The sequence below is a fragment of the Oncorhynchus mykiss genome, chromosome 12 (genome assembly GCF_013265735.2).
Source record: "Oncorhynchus mykiss isolate Arlee chromosome 12, USDA_OmykA_1.1, whole genome shotgun sequence".
Classification (NCBI taxonomy): Eukaryota; Metazoa; Chordata; class Actinopteri; order Salmoniformes; family Salmonidae; genus Oncorhynchus; species Oncorhynchus mykiss.
In genome coordinates this window covers 17,011,885-17,030,304 of record NC_048576.1, presented here as the reverse complement: position 1 = coordinate 17,030,304, position 18,420 = coordinate 17,011,885, and the positions used below count along the sequence as shown (strand labels likewise).

The 18,420-nt window shown below is 45.2% G+C and overlaps 1 protein-coding gene across 4 annotated transcripts in view; it reads left to right on the top strand.

Moving 5' to 3' along the window:
• The window catches only part of LOC110537074 (membrane-associated phosphatidylinositol transfer protein 2), a 101,479-nt gene that overhangs the window by 11,601 nt on the left and 71,458 nt on the right, over positions 1-18,420 (top strand). The window contains exon 1 of one of the 4 annotated variants that reach the window (XM_036937059.1): positions 5,303-5,853. The exons of 1 other annotated variant lie outside the window; for it this stretch is intronic. The gene's annotated coding sequence lies outside the window, so the exon portion shown is untranslated. Of the gene's footprint in view, positions 1-5,302; positions 5,854-18,420 lie in introns of those variants that run through there. 2 more of the 4 variants (XM_036937058.1, XM_036937061.1) reach the window with 2 other exon arrangements.

The following is an 18,420-nucleotide window of genomic DNA, read 5'->3' as shown; positions in this document are numbered from 1 at the left end:
TCAAAAGGAACATCACAGCCTCTGTGATCTGGACCTGAGCTCAGGATGTTACAGTAGACTGTTCAGGATGGACCTGAACTCTGGATATTACAGTAGACTGTTCAGAATGGACCTGAACTCTGGATATTACAGTAGACTGTTCAGGATGGACCTGAGCTCTGGATATTACAGTAGACTGTTCAGGATGAACCTGAACTCTGGATATTACAGTAGACTGTTCAGGATGGACCTGAACTCTGGATGTTACAGTAGACTGTTCAGGATGGACCTGAACTCTGGATGTTACAGTAGACTGTTCAGGATGGACCTGAACTCTGGATGTTACAGTAGACTGTTCAGGATGGACCTGAACTCTGGATGTTACAGTAGACTGTTCAGGATGGACCTGAACTCTGGATATTACAGTAGACTGTTCAGGATGAACCTGAACTCTGGATATTACAGTAGACTGTTCAGGATGGACCTGAGCTCTGGATATTACAGTAGACTGTTCAGGATGGACCTGAACTCTGAATATTACAGTAGACTGTTCAGGATGAACCTGAACTCTGGATATTACAGTAGACTGTTCAGGATGGACCTGAACTCTGGATATTACAGTAGACTGTTCAGGATGGACCTGAGCTCTGGATATTACAGTAGACTGTTCAGGATGGACCTGAACTCTGAATATTACAGTAGACTGTTCAGGATGGACCTGAGCTCTGGATATTACAGTAGACTGTTCAGGATGAACCTGAACTCTGGATATTACAGTAGACTGTTCAGGATGAACCTGAACTCTGGATGTTACAGTAGACTGTTCAGGATGGACCTGAACTCTGGATGTTACAGTAGACTGTTCAGGATGAACCTGAACTCTGGATGTTACAGTAGACTGTTCAGGATGGACCTGAACTCTGGATGTTACAGTAGACTGTTCAGGATGAACCTGAACTCTGGATATTACAGTAGACTGTTCAGGATGGACCTGAGCTCTGGATGTTACAGTAGACTGTTCAGGATGAACCTGAACTCTGGATATTACAGTAGACTGTTCAGGATGGACCTGAACTCTGGATGTTACAGTAGACTGTTCAGGATGGACCTGAACTCTGAATATTACAGTAGACTGTTCAGGATGGACCTGAACTCTGGATGTTACAGTAGACTGTTCAGGATGGACCTGAACTCTGGATATTACAGTAGACTGTTCAGGATGAACCTGAACTCTGGATGTTACAGTAGACTGTTCAGGATGGACCTGAGCTCTGGATATTACAGTAGACTGTTCAGGATGGACCTGAGCTCTGGATATTACAGTAGACTGTTCAGGATGGACCTGAACTCTGGATGTTACAGTAGACTGTTCAGGATGGACCTGAGCTCTGGATATTACAGTAGACTGTTCAGGATGAACCTGAACTCTGGATGTTACAGTAGACTGTTCAGGATGGACCTGAGCTCTGGATATTACAGTAGACTGTTCAGGATGAACCTGAACTCTGAATATTACAGTAGACTGTTCAGGATGGACCTGAGCTCTGGATATTACAGTAGACTGTTCAGGATGAACCTGAACTCTGGATGTTACAGTAGACTGTTCAGGATGGACCTGAGCTCTGGATATTACAGTAGACTGTTCAGGATGAACCTGAACTCTGGATGTTACAGTAGACTGTTCAGGATGGACCTGAACTCTGGATGTTACAGTAGACTGTTCAGGATGGACCTGAACTCTGGATGTTACAGTAGACTGTTCAGGATGAACCTGAACTCTGGATATTACAGTAGACTGTTCAGGATGGACCTGAACTCTGGATGTTACAGTAGACTGTTCAGGATGGACCTGAACTCTGGATGTTACAGTAGATAACATGAAGATGGCGCCAAAGAACATGGCTGACATTTTAATTCTCCTAACCAATTTTGCTATTTTGTTAGTCTTTTTGCATTTTGGGTAACTTGTTTTTTAACTTATTTTGTACATAATGTTGCTGCTACCATCTCTTATGACCTAAAATAACTTCTGGACATCATAACAGTGATTACTCACCGCTGAACGATGATGATACGGATAATATAGACCTGGCAGGATTTTCAATGCAACGAAAGGACAGAGAAGCTACGTCTGGTAAGACAAGAGGGTGTCTATTTGTCAGTAACAGCTGGTGCGCAATGTCTAATACTAAAGAAGTCTTGAGGTATTGCTCGCCTGAGGTAGAGTACCTTATGATAAGCTGTAGACCACACTATCTACCAAGAGAGTTCTCCTAGTGGCCGGGGACATTAATGCAGGCAAACTTAAATCCATTTTTACACATTTTTACCAGCATGTCACATGTGCAACCAGAGGGGGAAAAAATCCTAGATCACCTTTATTCCACACACGGGAGATGCATACAAAGCTCTCCCTTGCCCTCCATTTGGCAAATCTGATCATAATTCCTATCCTCCTGATTCCTGCTTACAAACAAAAACTAAAGCAGGAAGTACCAGTGACTCGCTCAATACGGAAGTGGTCAGATGACGCGGATGCTACACTATAGGACTGTTTTGCTAGCACAGACTGGAATATGTTCCGGGATTCATCCAATGGCATTGAAGAGTACACCACCTCAGTCATCGGCTTTGTCAATAAGTGCATTGACGACGTTGTTCCCACAGTGACCATACATACATATCCCAACCAGAAGCCATGGATTACAGGAAACATCTGCATCGAGCTAAAAGCTAGAGCTGTCGCTTTCAAGGAGTGGGAGACTAATCCGGACGCTTATAAGAAATCCTGCTATGCCCTCAGACGAACCATTAAACAAGCAAAGCATCAATACAGGATTAAGATTGAATCCTACTACACCGGCTCTGACGCTCGTCGGATGTGGCAGGGATTGAAAACTATTACGGACTACAAAGGGAAACCCAGATGCGAGCTGCCCAGTGACGCAAGCTTATCAGACAAGCTAAATGCCTTTTATGCTTGCATTCGAGGCTAGCAACACTGAAGCATGCACAAGAGCACCAGCTGTTCTGGATGACTGTGTGATAACACTCTCGGTAGCGGATGTGAACAAAACCTTTAAACAGGTCCACATTCACAAAGCTGCGGAGCCAGAAGGATTACCAGGACTTGTACTCAAAGCATGCACGGACCAACTGTCAAGTGTCTTCACTGACATTTTTGACCTCTCCCTGACCGAGTCAGTAATACCTACATGTTTCAAGCAGACCACCATAGTCCCTGTGCCCAAGGAAGCGAAGGTTACCTGCCTAAATGATTACTGTCCCATAGCACCCACGGCGGTAGCCATGAAGTTCTTTGAAAGGCTGGTCATGGCTAACATCAACAGCATCCTCCCAGACACCCTAGACCTACTCCAATTCGCATACCACCCCAACAGATGCACAGATGACGCAATCTCAATCACACTCCACACTGCCCTTTCCCACCTGGACAAAAGGAACACCTACGTAGCCTCGTTATTGTTATTCTTATTGCGTTACTTTTTATTATTATTTTTTACTTCAGTCTATTTGGTAAATATTTTCTTTACTCTTCTTGAACTGCACTGTTGGTTAAGGGCTTGTAAGTAAGCATTTCACAGTGAGGTCTACACTTGTTGTATTTGGTGCACGTGACAAATAAAGTTTGATTTGATTTGACTGTTCAGGATGGACCTGAACTCTGGATATTACAGTAGACTGTTCAGACTGACTGGCTGATTGGGTTAACCAGGCTCTGCTCTGCCAATGGCTGGATAAACAGTGAAGGACTGTGTGTGTGTGTGTGTTAATGTGTTTATGTGTGTGTGTGTGTGTGTCCACTTGGTGGAGGACCTGTCAGCAAGCCATTTCATTTTGAGAGCGCGTCTATCCATCACCACAGCCCGGTGGTCCTGTATGACTCAATTGGTAGTGCATGGCGCTTGCAATGCAAGGATTGTGAGTTTGATTCCCAGGGCCACCCAAACATAAAATGTAAGCATGACTTTAAATCACTTTGGATTGAAGTGTCTGCTAAATGGAGAGAGAGAGAGAGAGAGATCCAACAGTTGGCTGCTGTTATGAATGAGAAGTCTGTTCTCCAATCTCTGGTTTCCTTCTTCCCTCCTAGCCAGGTTGCCAGATCTGGTTGTTCTTTAGCCAACTCGTCTGTCAGTCCTTTCTTGACATGTCTGACAAGAAAAACAGACATACACATTCAAACATCTGATACATTGACACATTAGAATTCCATTAGAACATTTATAATCATCTATACACATTTGAAATCATGATAATAAGCATTTCTAAAACAGCATTTACATTGTCTAGGGTGGGATCACTGGGGGTTGTTTGGTGTGACTTATGAAAATGAATGCATGGATCAGTGATTTGGTAGTCAAAGTGAAAGACCCATGTTGTGATTCAAGGCAGGCTCATTCAAACTCCAGTATGCAATACAACACCCTTGGTCAGGGACACATAATGTTATAGGTACAGTACATGGTTTTTATGACACCCTGCAGGTGGGAAGTCATTTGGTACGGTGTACTTAGGCTACAGTATGTTTTGCATGTCTTCACCCTATTCCAAACTGACCTCTGCAGTCATGAATAGGTTTTTGAAAGCCTGTACAGTGTGCCTCTGTTTTTTTAGAAATTCTAACTTGCTTTTGTTTTACGTGTGGATCGCTGTGTGTGCGTGCTAGTGTGTGTGTGTGTGTGTGAGACTGTGACTGTGGCACTTGAATCAGTAAAAGATTTGAATCCGTAAAAGATTTGAATCAGTAAAGGATTTGGATCAGTAAAGGATTTGGATCGGTAAAGGATTTGAATCAGTAAAGGATTTGGATCAGTAAAGGATTTGAATCAGTAAAGGATTTGAATCAGTAAAGGATTTGGATCAGTAAAGGATTTGAATCAGTAAAGGATTTGAATCAGTAAAGGATTTGAATCAGTAAAGTATTTGAATCAGTAAAGGATTTGAATCAGTAAAGGATTTGAATCAGTAAAGGATTTGAATCAGTAAAGTATTTGAATCAGTAAAGGATTTGAATCAGTAAAGTATTTGAATCAGTAAAGGATTTGAATCAGTAAAGGATTTGAATCAGTAAAGGATTTGGATCAGTAAAGGATTTGAATCAGTAAAGGATTTGAATCAGTAAAGGATTTGAATCAGTAAAGTATTTGAATCAGTAAAGGATTTGAATCAGTAAAGGATTTAAATCAGTTTAGATCAGCAAACAACACATATATCCTGTCCTATGAATACCATTACCATGTAACAAATATGGAGAGCAGGCAAGAGATAAACATTCACAGTGGAGAGGATGGATGAGAGGGAGAAAAAGGGAGAAGTGGGGTGAGAAAGATAGAGAAAGAAAGACAGAGGGAGAGAGAGGAATGAAGGAGTGCAGTAGCGTTGATTAACCAGTGGGCCGTCCCTCGGACTCGATGCATCATAACAACACCGACCAATCACATCACAGCCTCGTGCGTCTCCATGGTAACTGGGCTTCCTAGCTCCAGTTTAGGTGGAGACAAAGGGAGGAATGGAGAAAAAGGGGATAGGTGAAAAGATGAAGAGCGAGCGAATCGATGTCTTCTGTTTTTTTTCTTTCTCTGATGGCTGTTTTCACACCAAGCGCTCCTCTCATGCTGCCTTAGTCACCTCACAGCTGATGAGACCACAGACGAACACAACAACAATAACAACAACATCATAACCAGACTAAGGCCAGTCTTTGATGGTGATACTGTAGGGATGTCAGTGTGGCAGGCTTTCTGGCTGATGTGGCTGTCGAGAGCTGGGAGATGAGATGACCCTTCAGTCACTGTAGATTGGATCTGCTGGTTATGACAAGCTGTCTAAGTGCCATCCTGCTTCTGAAAGGTAAAACGCCTTGTTTTGAGAACACTCTTCTATATCAGCATTAGACCTGCTTTTGTTCTGGACTGTGTCAGTGTATGTGTGTGTATGTTATTGTATCTCTGATGCAGATGAAGGAGAGGATGCCTGTGTTGACTGTTGGGATGAAGCCCTGGAGTAAAGCTGGTTTAGGGGAAACAGGTGGAGTGAGTGGAGTACTAGTCGTAGTGCGTAGCCATACACCATATTATCACATTCATTCTTCATCCTAGAACCTCGACTTGTGAAGCTAGACTTGGAGGCTGGATGTCGGCTTCAGGTTAGCTACTGTATTGTACGTTTTACTGAACCTGAATTTGTTGAATCTGAATGTGTGTACTGTGCTCAGCAGTAGTTGTTGTTATTGTTGATTCTGTTGTTGTTGTTGTTGATCCTGTTGTTGTTGTTTATGCTGTTGTTGTTGATCCTGTTGTTGTTGTTTATGCTGTTGTTGTTGATCCTGCCACTGAAGCCTGTATTGATTGTACACTGTTAAAAACAACATATTGATAAAAGCCTGGCATGTGTGTCTGTCTGTGTGTCTGTCTGTGTCTGCCTGCCTGCAGGGCTTCAGGAGGGCAGCAGCCATGTGATTCGGTGGAATGGAGGCTTGTGATGGTAACCATAGAGACATCACTGGTCCTTACTGGACTGAATACCCTCCTTTAGATTCTTCATTCTTTTATTAGATTTGGATGTTTAGATTTTTTGACATTATATTATGGCAGGATGATTCTGCACCCTGACTGTCATCCTAGCATGTGTCCACAGGATGGAATAATAAACTCAGAGTCTTGTGAAGTGGTGCTCTCACTACGGAAAAGCCATTCTAGTAAGCTACAATAGACACATCGTCTGAGTGGAATGGATGGGAGGTGTCCGGCACATTTAGCTGATATAACTTGCCCCCGTGTGAAAGACAAACCCCCATTCATTCAATCAATCAATCAATCAAATTTATTTATTTATATAGCCCTTTTTACATCAGCCGATTTCACAAAGTGCTATACAGAAACCCAGCCTAAAACCCCAAACAGCAAGCAATGCAGATGTAGAAGCAGGCCCCTAGGAAAGGTTTTATTGTTCAGACTGGGCAGCAGCACTCTCAGCTGGACCAAGTAGTGGACATCCCCAAAGTAATCACCAGTCTGGAGCTCTGCCACCTCAGACCCCACGGGGGGGTCAAATACAGGGAGAGGACTGGACAGACAGTTGCTGAGGGAACCAGCTGACGACAAAGTCCCTCCGACATTGGTTGGAATAGAGGATGGAATGGAACTGGCCCGGAACACACCCTGACACAATACACACACACACACACACACATACACACACACACACACACACACACACACACACACACACACACACACACACACACACACACACACATACACACACACACACACTGGCTGTGGTGTTCGATATAATTGATGTGGCCTGCTCCCTGCCAAGTTAGACCCTAGCAGTTGGAATGTGTTTGTCTCAAGCCTAAGTGCTCCAGCTAATTACTGCAGCCTGACTATAATACATCACTGCTTGGCTTTTCCTGACTCTGGTTCAGTAATATCAAATCAAATTGTATTTGCCACATGCGCCGAATACAACAAATTCCGTGAAATGCTTACTTACAAGCCCTTAACCAACAATGCAGTTCAAGAAATAGTTAAGAAAATATTTAGTAAATAAACTAAAGTAAAAAATAAATAAAAAATAAACAATAAAATAACAATAACGAGGCTTTATACAGAGGGGCATCAATGTGCAGGGGTACAGGGTAGTCGAGGTAGGGGTAAAGTGATAATAAACTGCAAGTAGCAGCAGTATACAAACAGGGGGGGGCATCAATGTGCAGGGGTACAGGGTAGTCGAGGTAGGGGTAAAGTGATAATAAACAGCAAGTAGCAGCAGTGTACAAACAGGGGGGGGCATCAATGTGCAGGGATACAGGGTAGTCGAGGTAGGGGTAAAGTGATAATAAACAGCAAGTAGCAGCAGTGTACAAACAGGGGGGGGCATCAATGTGCAGGGGTACAGGGTAGTCGAGGTAGGGGTAAAGTGATAATAAACAGCAAGTAGCAGCAGTGTACAAACGGGGGGGGGGGGGGGCATCAATGTGCAGGGGTACAGGGTAGTCGAGGTAGGGGTAAAGTGATAATAAACAGCAAGTAGCAGCAGTGTACAAACAGGGGGGGGCATCAATGTGCAGGGGTACAGGGTAGTCGAGGTAGGGGTAAAGTGATAATAAACAGCAAGTAGCAGCAGTGTACAAACAGGGGGGGGCGTCAATGTGCAGGGGTACAGGGTAGTCGAGGTAGGGGTAAAGTGATAATAAACAGCAAGTAGCAGCAGTGTACAAACGGGGGGGGGGGGCATCAATGTGCAGGGGTACAGGGTAGTCGAGGTAGGGGTAAAGTGATAATAAACAGCCAGTAGCAGCAGTGTAAAAACAAAGGGGGTGTCAATGCAAATAGTCCGGGTGGCCATTTGATGAATTGTTCACCAGTCTTATGGCTTGGGGGTAGAAGCTGTTAAGGAGCCTCTCCGGTACCGCTTGCCATGCGGGAGCAGGGAGAACAGTCTATGACTTGGGGGTAGAAGCTGTTAAGGAGCCTCTCCGGTACCGCTTGCCATGCGGGAGCAGGGAGAACAGTCTATGACTTGGGGGTAGAAGCTGTTAAGGAGCCTCTCCGGTACCGCTTGCCATGCGGGAGCAGGGAGAACAGTCTATGACTTGGGGGTAGAAGCTGTTAAGGAGCCTCTCCGGTACCGCTTGCCATGCGGGAGCAGGGAGAACAGTCTATGACTTGGGGGTAGAAGCTGTTAAGGAGCCTCTCCGGTACCGCTTGCCATGCGGGAGCAGGGAGAACAGTCTATGACTTGGGGGTAGAAGCTGTTAAGGAGCCTCTCCGGTACCGCTTGCCATGCGGGAGCAGGGAGAACAGTCTATGACTTGGGGGTAGAAGCTGTTAAGGAGCCTCTCCGGTACCGCTTGCCATGCGGGAGCAGGGAGAACAGTCTATGACTTGGGGGTAGAAGCTGTTAAGGAGCCTCTCCGGTACCGCTTGCCATGCGGGAGCAGGGAGAACAGTCTATGACTTGGGGGTAGAAGCTGTTAAGGAGCCTCTCCGGTACCGCTTGCCATGCGGGAGCAGGGAGAACAGTCTATGACTTGGGTGACTGGATCTTTTACTTTTTTTGGGCCTTCCTCTGACACTGCTGAGTATAGAGGTCCTGGATGGCAGGAAGCTTGGCCCCAGTGATGTACTGGGCTGTACGCACTAGAGGTCGACCGATTATGATTTTTCAACGCTGAACCTGATTGTTGGAGGACCAAAAAAAAAGCCGATACCGATTAATAGGACAATTGTTTAATTTTTTTAATGTATTCATTTATTTGTAATAATGACAATTACAACAATACTGAATGAACACTTTTATTTTATCTTAATATAATACATCAATCAAATCAATTTAGCCTCAAATAAATAATGAAACATGTTCAATTTGGTTTAAATAATGTAAAAACAAAGTGTTGGAGAAGAAAGTAAAAGTGCAATATGTGCCATGTAAAAAAGCTAACGTTTAAGTGCCTTGCTCAGAACATGAGAACATATGAAAGCTGGTGGTTCCTTTTAACATGAGTCTTCAATATTCCCAGGTAAGAAGTTTTAGGTTGAGGTTATTATAGGAATTATAGGACTATTTCTCTCTATACCATTTGTATTTCATATACCTTTGACTATTGGATGTTCTTATAGGCACTTTAGTATTGCCAGTGTAACAGTATAGCTTCGCTCCCTCCCCTACCTGGGCTTGAACCAGGAACACATTGACAACAGCCACCCTGGAAGCATCGTTACCCACCGCTCCACAAAGGCCGTGGCCCTTGCAGAGCAAGGGGAACAACTTCAAGTCTCAGAGCGAGTGACTTTTGAAACGCTATTAGCGCACCCCCACTAACTAGTTAGCCATTTCACATCGGTTACACCAGCCTAATCTCGGGAGTTGATAGGCTTGAAGTCATAAACAGCGCTGTGCTTCAAGCATTGCGAAGAGCTGCTTGCAAACGCACAAAAGTGCTGTTTGAATGAATGCTTACTAGCCTGCTGCTGCCTACCACCGCTCAGTCAGACTGCTCTATCAAATATCAAATCAGTCTTAATTATAACATAATAACTCACAGAAATACGAGCCTTAGGTCATTAATATGGTCAAATCCGGAAACTATCATCACGAAAATAAAAAGTTTATTCTTTAAGTGAAATACGGAACCTTTCCGTATTGTATCTATCGGGTGGCATCCCTAAGTCTAAATATTCCTGTTACATTGCACAACCTTCAATGTTATGTCATAATTACGTAAAATTCTGGCAAATTAGTTCGCAACAAGCCAGGCGGCCCAAACTGTTGCATATACCCTGACTCTGCGTGCAATGAACGCAAGAAAAGTGACACAATTTACCTAGTTTAATATTGCCTGCTAACATTAATTTCTTTAACTAAATATGCAGGTTTAAAGATATATACTTCTGTGTATTGATTTTAAGAAAGGCATTAATGTTTATGGTTAGCTACAGTCGTGCAACAATTCTGATTTTTTCGCAAATGCGCTTTTGTTAAATCATCCCCAGTTTGGCGAAGTTGGCTGTCTTTGTTAGGAAGAAATCGTCTTCACAGTTCGCAATGAGCCAGGTGGCCCAAACTGCTGCATATACCCTGACTCTGTTACACAGAATGCAAGAGAAGTGACACAATTTCCCTAGTTAAAATAATTTCATGTTAGCAGGTAATATTAACTAAATATGCAGGTTTAAAAATATATACTTGTGTATTGATTTTAAGAAAGGCGTTGATGTTTATGGTTAGGTACACATTGGTGCAAAGACAGTGCTTTTTTTGCGAATGCGCTTGTTAAATCACCCGTTTGGCGAAGTAGGCTATGATTCAATGATAAATTAACAGGCACCGCATCAATTATATTCAACACAGGACAAGCTAGATAAACTAGTAATATCAACCATGTGTAGTTAATTAGTGATTATTTTTAGATTGATTGTTTTTTATAAGATATGTTTAATGCTAGATAGCACCTTACCTTGGCTCCTTGCTGCACTCGCATAACAGGCAGTCAGCCTGCCTTCTCGCGGAGTGCAATGTAATCGGCCATGATCGGTGTCCAAAAAATGCCGATTACCGATTGTTATGAAAACTTGAAATCGGACCTAATTAATCAGCCATTCCGATTAATCGGTCGACCTCTAGTACGCACTACCCTCTGTAGCACCTTACGATCAGATGCAGAGCAGTTACCATACCAGGCAATACCATGCAACCGGTCAGGATGCTCTCGATGGTGCAGCTGTAGAACTTTTTGAGGATCTGGGGACCCATGCCAAATCTTTCCAGTCTTCTGAGGTGGGAAAGGTGTTGTTGTGCCCTCTTCATGACTGTCTTGGTGTTTTTGGACCATGATAGTTTGTTGGTGATGTGGACACCAAGGAACATGAAACTCTCGACCTGCTCCAATATAGCCCCATTGATGTTAATGGGGGCCTGTTCGGCCCACCTTTTCCTGTAGTCCATGATCAGCTCTTTTGTCTTGCTCTCATTGAGGGAGAGGTTGTTGTCCTGGCACCACACTGCCAGGTCTCTGACCTCCTCTCTATAGGCTGTCTCATCGTTGTCAGTGATCAGGCCCACCGCTGTTGTGTCGTCAGCAAACTTAATGATGGTGTTGGAGTTTTGTTTAGGGTTGCAATTTTTTGGGAATATTCAGAGGTGGAAACTTTCCGTGGGAAATAACAGGAATATATGGGAATTAACGGTAATATATGCAAATTAATATTAATACCATTTAAATGTAGATGTTTTTTGTATGGGATATATTTAACAGATCATATGGAGACAGAAACAAACATTGTACCTTATAATAAGTAGACATAATTGCAAATTATTAAATCCTTCCAATAGAAATGTAAAAAAACAATTTAGTTACGAATTGAACTTTAAGTAAGTGAGTTGACTCTTCATACTGAACAACAAAAGAAAGGGAATATTGAATGATCCCCAGTGATCGATCGCATCTCCCAAAAACATTTTCAACATACATCTGTAAAATGATGGTCTATAAACTAAAGCTTTGGTTGTCTTCCTCTCAGTCTTCCATGTCTTCTCCCTGGGCCTTCTCAATGTCCACCTCTTGAACATCAGACTCTGAGGCCTCATCTTCACTGTCACTTTCCAACCTTGTTGAGGATGGCTCCTTGTCAGGCTCAAAAAGCCTCAAATTTGCCCGGATGGCCACCAATTTTTCAACCCTTGTATTGGTCAGCCTGTTGCGTGCTTTGGTGTGTCTTCCCAAAAAAAGGACCAGTTGCGCTCTTACGAGCCTGATGGTGGAATTTGAAGGATGATGGAGGCAACAGTGAAAAGAGCCTCAGATCCACAAAGTCCATTTCCAACAGGTGGCTGACGAGATATGTTGGCACGACTGCCATATTGCATCTCCATCCCAAAGCCCTTGCTTGGAAGTGTACTTCGCCAGACTGCCAAGAACCTTGCCCTCATCCAGGCCAAGGTGGCGAGATACTGTAGTGATGACACCATAGGCCTTGTTGATCTCTGCACCAGACAGGATGCTCTTGCCAGCATACTTGGGGTCCAACATGTACCCTGGGGCGTGTATGGGCTTCAGGCAGAAGTCTTCACACTTTTTGATGTATTTCAGAACTGCAGTTTCCTCTACTTGGAGCAAAAGTGAAGTGGGCAGGCAGGATGGAACATCAGACAGGATGGCATTGTCTCCCTCAATCCGTGCAATGGCTACTGCTATAGGTTTCAGGAGTTTCAGGCTGCTTCCCACTCTCTCTCAAAATACATCATCCAGGAGGATCCTCTTGATGGGGCTGCCCATATCGGCAGACTGTGATATGGCCATTTCTTGGAGAGACTCCTTCCCCTCCAGGAGGCTGTCAAACATGATGACAACACCACCCCAACGGGTGTTGCTGGGCAGCTTCAATGTGGTGCGGTGTGTCTATTGTCCCTTGTGTCTGTGCTCTTGTAGAATACTGGTTGAGGGGTGGAGATGTATTTAATTATTCCTTGTCCGCAAACATTCGACCACCCATCAGAGATGATTGCAATACAGTCTTCTTTCTCTATGATTTGCTTGACCTTCACTTGAACTCCGTTGAACTTTGCATCCAGCAAATGAGTAGGTAAAGCAAGTCTGTTCGGGGGGGTGTATGCTGGGTGAAGAACATTCAGAAATCTCTTCCAATACACATTGCCTGTGAGCATGAGATGAACCAGTTTCATTCTCTGACTACGTTCCTCCATTGGGTCAATAAAACTTCTGGTCCAGCAGGACCATGAGCTGTTGCTATCGATAAGGTGTCTGATTCATCATTTTCACCTCAAATAGAAGTAGAGGGACTTTGGTCAGAGGTTTAACCTTTATTGTTGTGAGTGCTGAGGGAACTTTATGCACTTGGCCAGATGATTCTGCATCTTTGTTGCATTCTTCACATATGATTTGGCACAGTATTTGCAAATGACACAGCTTTTCCTTCTACATTAGCTGCAGTGAAATGTCTCCACACATCAGATAGTGCCCGTGGCATTTTCCTGTAAAGATTAGAAAAAAGGAGTAAAAAAAAACACAAATACAATTCCATGTACAGATAAATAGTTAAGCAGTTAGATTAAACAACTCCTTCGTAAGATAAATGTTTTCAAATGAAACATGTATGTAAACAGGTGAATTAACACTCCTCAGTTAGCAGGCTCAAGCAAGCAAAAACCCACATGGTTGCAAAAACTAACTAGCAGAAAATGTTAACAAGTTAGAAATGATTTAACACACTTTTCCATAGGCTACCATACAAAAAAATAATGTATGTCATATAATATATATTCACCCCACCCAGTATCAGGGTGGCAGGTACCCTAGTGGTTAGAGCATTGGGTCAGTAATTGAGAGGCAGGTGGCTCGAATCCCTGAGCTAACAAGGTAAAAATCTGTTGTTCTGCCCCTGAACAAGTCTGTTAAACCAAGACTTTGTTTTTAACTGACTTGCCTAGTTAAAGAAAGGTTAAATAAAAAATACTAATTTGTAATAAAAACTTACCAGAAAGCATGTAGTCCTTGTCTCAGACAGTGTAGTAGTGTGGGCTCAATAGCATCTCCATTAGTGTGCAAGATCTTGAGAATCAGCTGTACATGTGATTGAAGAATGCACTGTGCATGCAGAGGGTTGCAATTCCATTGGATTGGGGATAATTTAACCAAAATATGCCACAAGACCTAGAATTGAATTATGTGTATCCCACAACAAAGGTTCACTGTTATAAGCCAATAAGCCTTTTATAAGCCTTTTTTGATTCATTTAAACAAAATGCCCCAAATTCCCGGGCTTAACTTCCCATAAAACAGTTTCGGAAAAATTCCAGACATTTACCGGAAAGTTTCCGACCCTTTGCAACCCAAGTCGTGTTTGCCACACAGTCGTGGGTGAACACCCCTGAAGGGCCCCCATGTTGAGGATCAGCGTGGCAGATGTGTTGTTGCCTACCCTTACCACCTGGGGCGGCCCGTCAGGAAGTCCAGGATCCAGTTGCAGAGGGAGGTGTTAAGTCACGGGTTCCTTAGCTTAGTGATGAGCTTTGTGGGCACTATGATGTTGAACGTTGAGCTGTAGTCAATGAACTGCATTCTCACATAGGTGTTCCTTTTGTCCAGGTTGGAAAAGGCAGTGTTGAGATCGATTGAGATTGTGTCATCTGTGGATCTGTTGGGGCGGTATGCGAATTGGAGTAGGTCTAGAGTTTCCAGGATGATGCTGTTGATGTTAGCCATGACCAGCCTTTCAAAGCACTTCATGGCTGCCGACGTGAGTACTACGGGGCGGTAATCATTTATGCAGGTAACCTTCGCTTCCTTGGGCACAGGGACTATGGTGGTCTGCTTGAAACATGTAGGTATTACAGACTCGGTCAGGGAGAGGTTGAAATGTAAGTGAAGACACTTGCAAGTCGGTCTACGCATCCTTTGAGTCCACGTCCTGGTAATCCATCTGACTCTGCAGCTTTGTGAATGTTGACCTGTTTATAGGTCTTACTCACATCGGCTATGGAGAGCGTGATGACACAGTCATCCAGAACAGCTGGTGCTCTCATGCATGCTTCAGTGTTGCTTGCCTCGAAGCGAGCATAAAAGGCATTTAGCTCGTCTGGTAGGCTCCTGTCCCTGGGCAGCTCACGGTTGGGTTTCCCTTTGTAGTCCGTAATAGTTGGCAAGCCCTTCCACATCTGACGAGCATCAGAGTCGGTGTAGTAGGATTCAATCTTAGTCCTGTATTGATGCTTTTCCTGTTTGATGGTTCGTCTGAGGGCATAGCAGGATTTCTTATAAGCGTCCAGATTAGTGTCCTCTCCTTGAAAGTGGCAGCTCTAGCCTTTAGCACACTGTGGATTTTGCCTGTATTCCATGGCTTCTGGTTGGGAAATGTACGTACAGTAACTGTGGGGACGACGTCGTCGATGCACTTATTGATGAAGCTGGTGACTGAGGTGGTATGCCATTGGATAAATCCCGGAACATATTCCAGTCTGTGCTAGCAAAACAGTCCTGTGGCGTAGCATCCGCATCATCTGACCACTTCCCTATTGCGCGAGTCATTGGTACTTTCTGCTTTAGTTTTTGCTTGTAAGCAGGAATCGGGAGGATAGAATTATGGTCAGGTTTGCCAAAAGGAGGGCGAGGGAGAGCTTTCTATGTGTCTCTGTGTGTGGAGATAAGGTGGTCTAGAGTTTTTTTCCCCTGTGGTTGCACGTGTGACATGTTGGTAGAAATTAGGTAAAACAGATTTAAGTTTGCCTGCATTAAAGTCCCCGGCCACTAGGAGCGCCGCTTCTGGATGAGCATTTTCTTGTTTGCTTATCGCCTTATACAGCTCATTGAGTGCGGTCTTTGTTACGGTGCGTGAATGAGGACCCAAAAGCGAATTAACGTAAACAGAACTTCTTTAATAACAAAACATAGGTAGGCTCAGATGGACCGGCAGATTCCGACAGGACAGGACAAGGTTGCAGCAAACATGACGATAGTCTGGTTCAGGCATGAAAAACACAAACAAGAATCCGACAAAGACAGGAACAAAAACAGAGAGAGATATAGAGGACTAATCAGAGGGAAAAAGGGAACAGGTGGGAAAAGGGGTGACGAGGTAGTTAGGAGGAGACAAGGAACAGCTGGGGGAAAGAGGGGGAGAAAAGGTAACCTAATAACGACCAGCAGAGGGAGACAGGGTGAAGGGAAAGGACAGAAACAAGACACAACATGACAATACATGACAGTACCCCCCCACTCACCGAGCGCCTCCTGGCGCACTCGAGGAGGAAGCCTGGCGGCAACAGAGGAAATCATCGATCAGCGCACGGTCCAGCACGTCCCGAGAGGGAACCCAACTCCTCTCCTCAGGACCGTACCCCTCCCAATCTACTAGGTACTGATGACCACGGCCCCGAGGACGCATGTCCAAAATCCTACGGACCCTGTAGATGGGTGCGCCCTCGACAAGGATGGGGGGGGGGGGAAGACGAGCAGGGGCGCGAAGAACGGGCTTGACACAGGAGACATGGAAGACCGGGTGGACGCGACGAAGATATCGCGGAAGAAGAAGTCGCACTGCGACAGGATTAATGATCCGAGAAATACGGAACGGACCAATGAACCGCGGGGTCAACTTGCGAGAAGCGGTCTTAAGGGGAAGGTTCTGAGTGGAGAGCCAAACTCTCTGACCGCGACAATATCTAGGACTCTTAGTTCTACGCTTATTAGCAGCTCTCACAGTCTGCGCCCTATAACGGCAAAGTGCAGACCTGACCCTCTTCCAGGTGTGCTCGCAACGTTGGACAAAAGCCTGAGCGGAGGGGACGCTGGACTCGGCGAACTGAGATGAGAACAGCGGAGGCTGGTACCCGAGGCTACTCTGAAAAGGAGATAGCCCGGTCGCAGACGAAGGAAGCGAGTTGTGGGCGTATTCTGCCCAGGGGAGCTGTTCTGACCAAGACGCAGGGTTGCGAAAAGAAAGACTGCGTAAGATGCGACCAATAGTCTGATTGGCCCGTTCTGCTTGACCGTTAGACTGGGGGTGAAAGCCGGAAGAGAGACTGACGGAAGCCCCAATCAAACGGCAAAACTCCCTCCAAAATTGAGACGTGAATTGCGGACCTCTGTCCGAAACGACGTCTGACGGAAGGCCATGAATTCTGAAAACATTCTCGATGATGATTTGTGCCGTCTCTTTAGCAGAAGGAAGCTTAGCAAGGGGAATAAAATGAGCCGCCTTAGAGAACCTGTCGACAACCGTAAGAATAACAGTCTTCCCCGCTGACGAAGGCAGTCCGGTGACAAAATCTAAGGCGATGTGAGACCACGGTCGAGAGGGAATGGGAAGCGGCCTGAGACGGCCGGCAGGAGGGGAGTTACCGGACTTAGTCTGCGCGCAGACCGAACAAGCAGCCACGAAGCGACGCGTGTCATGCTCCCGGGTGGGCCACCAAAAACGCTGGCGAATGGAAGCAAGCGTACCCCGAACGCCAGGATGGCCGGCTAACTTGGCAGAGTGAGCCCACTGAAGAACGGCCAGACGAGTAGGAAAGGGAACGAAAAGAAGGTTCCTAGGACAAGCGCGCGGCGACGGAGTTTGAGTGAGTGCTTGCTTTACCTGCCTCTCAATTCCCCAGACAGTCAACCCGACAACACGCCCCTCAGGGAGAATCCCCTCGGGGTCAGTGGAGGCTACTGAAGAACTGAAGAGACGAGATAAAGCATCAGGCTTGGTGTTCTTAGAGCCCGGACGATAAGAAATCACGAACTCGAAACGAGCGAAAAACAGCGCCCAGCGCGCCTGACGCGCATTAAGTCGTTTGGCAGAACGGATGTACTCAAGGTTCCTATGGTCAGTCCAAACGACAAAAGGAACGGTCGCCCCCTCCAACCACTGTCGCCATTCGCCTAGGGCTAAGCGGATGGCGAGCAGTTCGCGGTTTCCCACATCATAGTTACGTTCCGACGGCGACAGGCGATGAGAAAAATACGCGCAAGGGTGGACCTTGTCGTCAGAGAGGGAGCGCTGAGAAAGAATGGCTCCCACGCCCACCTCTGACGCGTCAACCTCGACAACGAACTGTCTAGTGACGTCAGGTGTAACAAGGATAGGTGCGGATGTAAAACGATTCTTGAGGAGATCAAAAGCTCCCTGGGCGGAAACGGACCACTTAAAGCACGTCTTGACAGAAGTAAGGGCTGTGAGAGGAGCTGCCACCTGACCGAAATTACGGATGAAACGACGATAGAAGTTCGCGAAGCCGAGAAAGCGCTGCAGCTCGACGCGTGACTTAGGAACGGGCCAATCAATGACAGCTTGGACCTTAGCGGGATCCATCTTAATGCCTTCAGCGGAAATAACAGAACCGAGAAATGTGACGGAGGAGGCATGAAAAGAGCACTTCTCAGCCTTCACAAAAAGACAATTCTCTAAA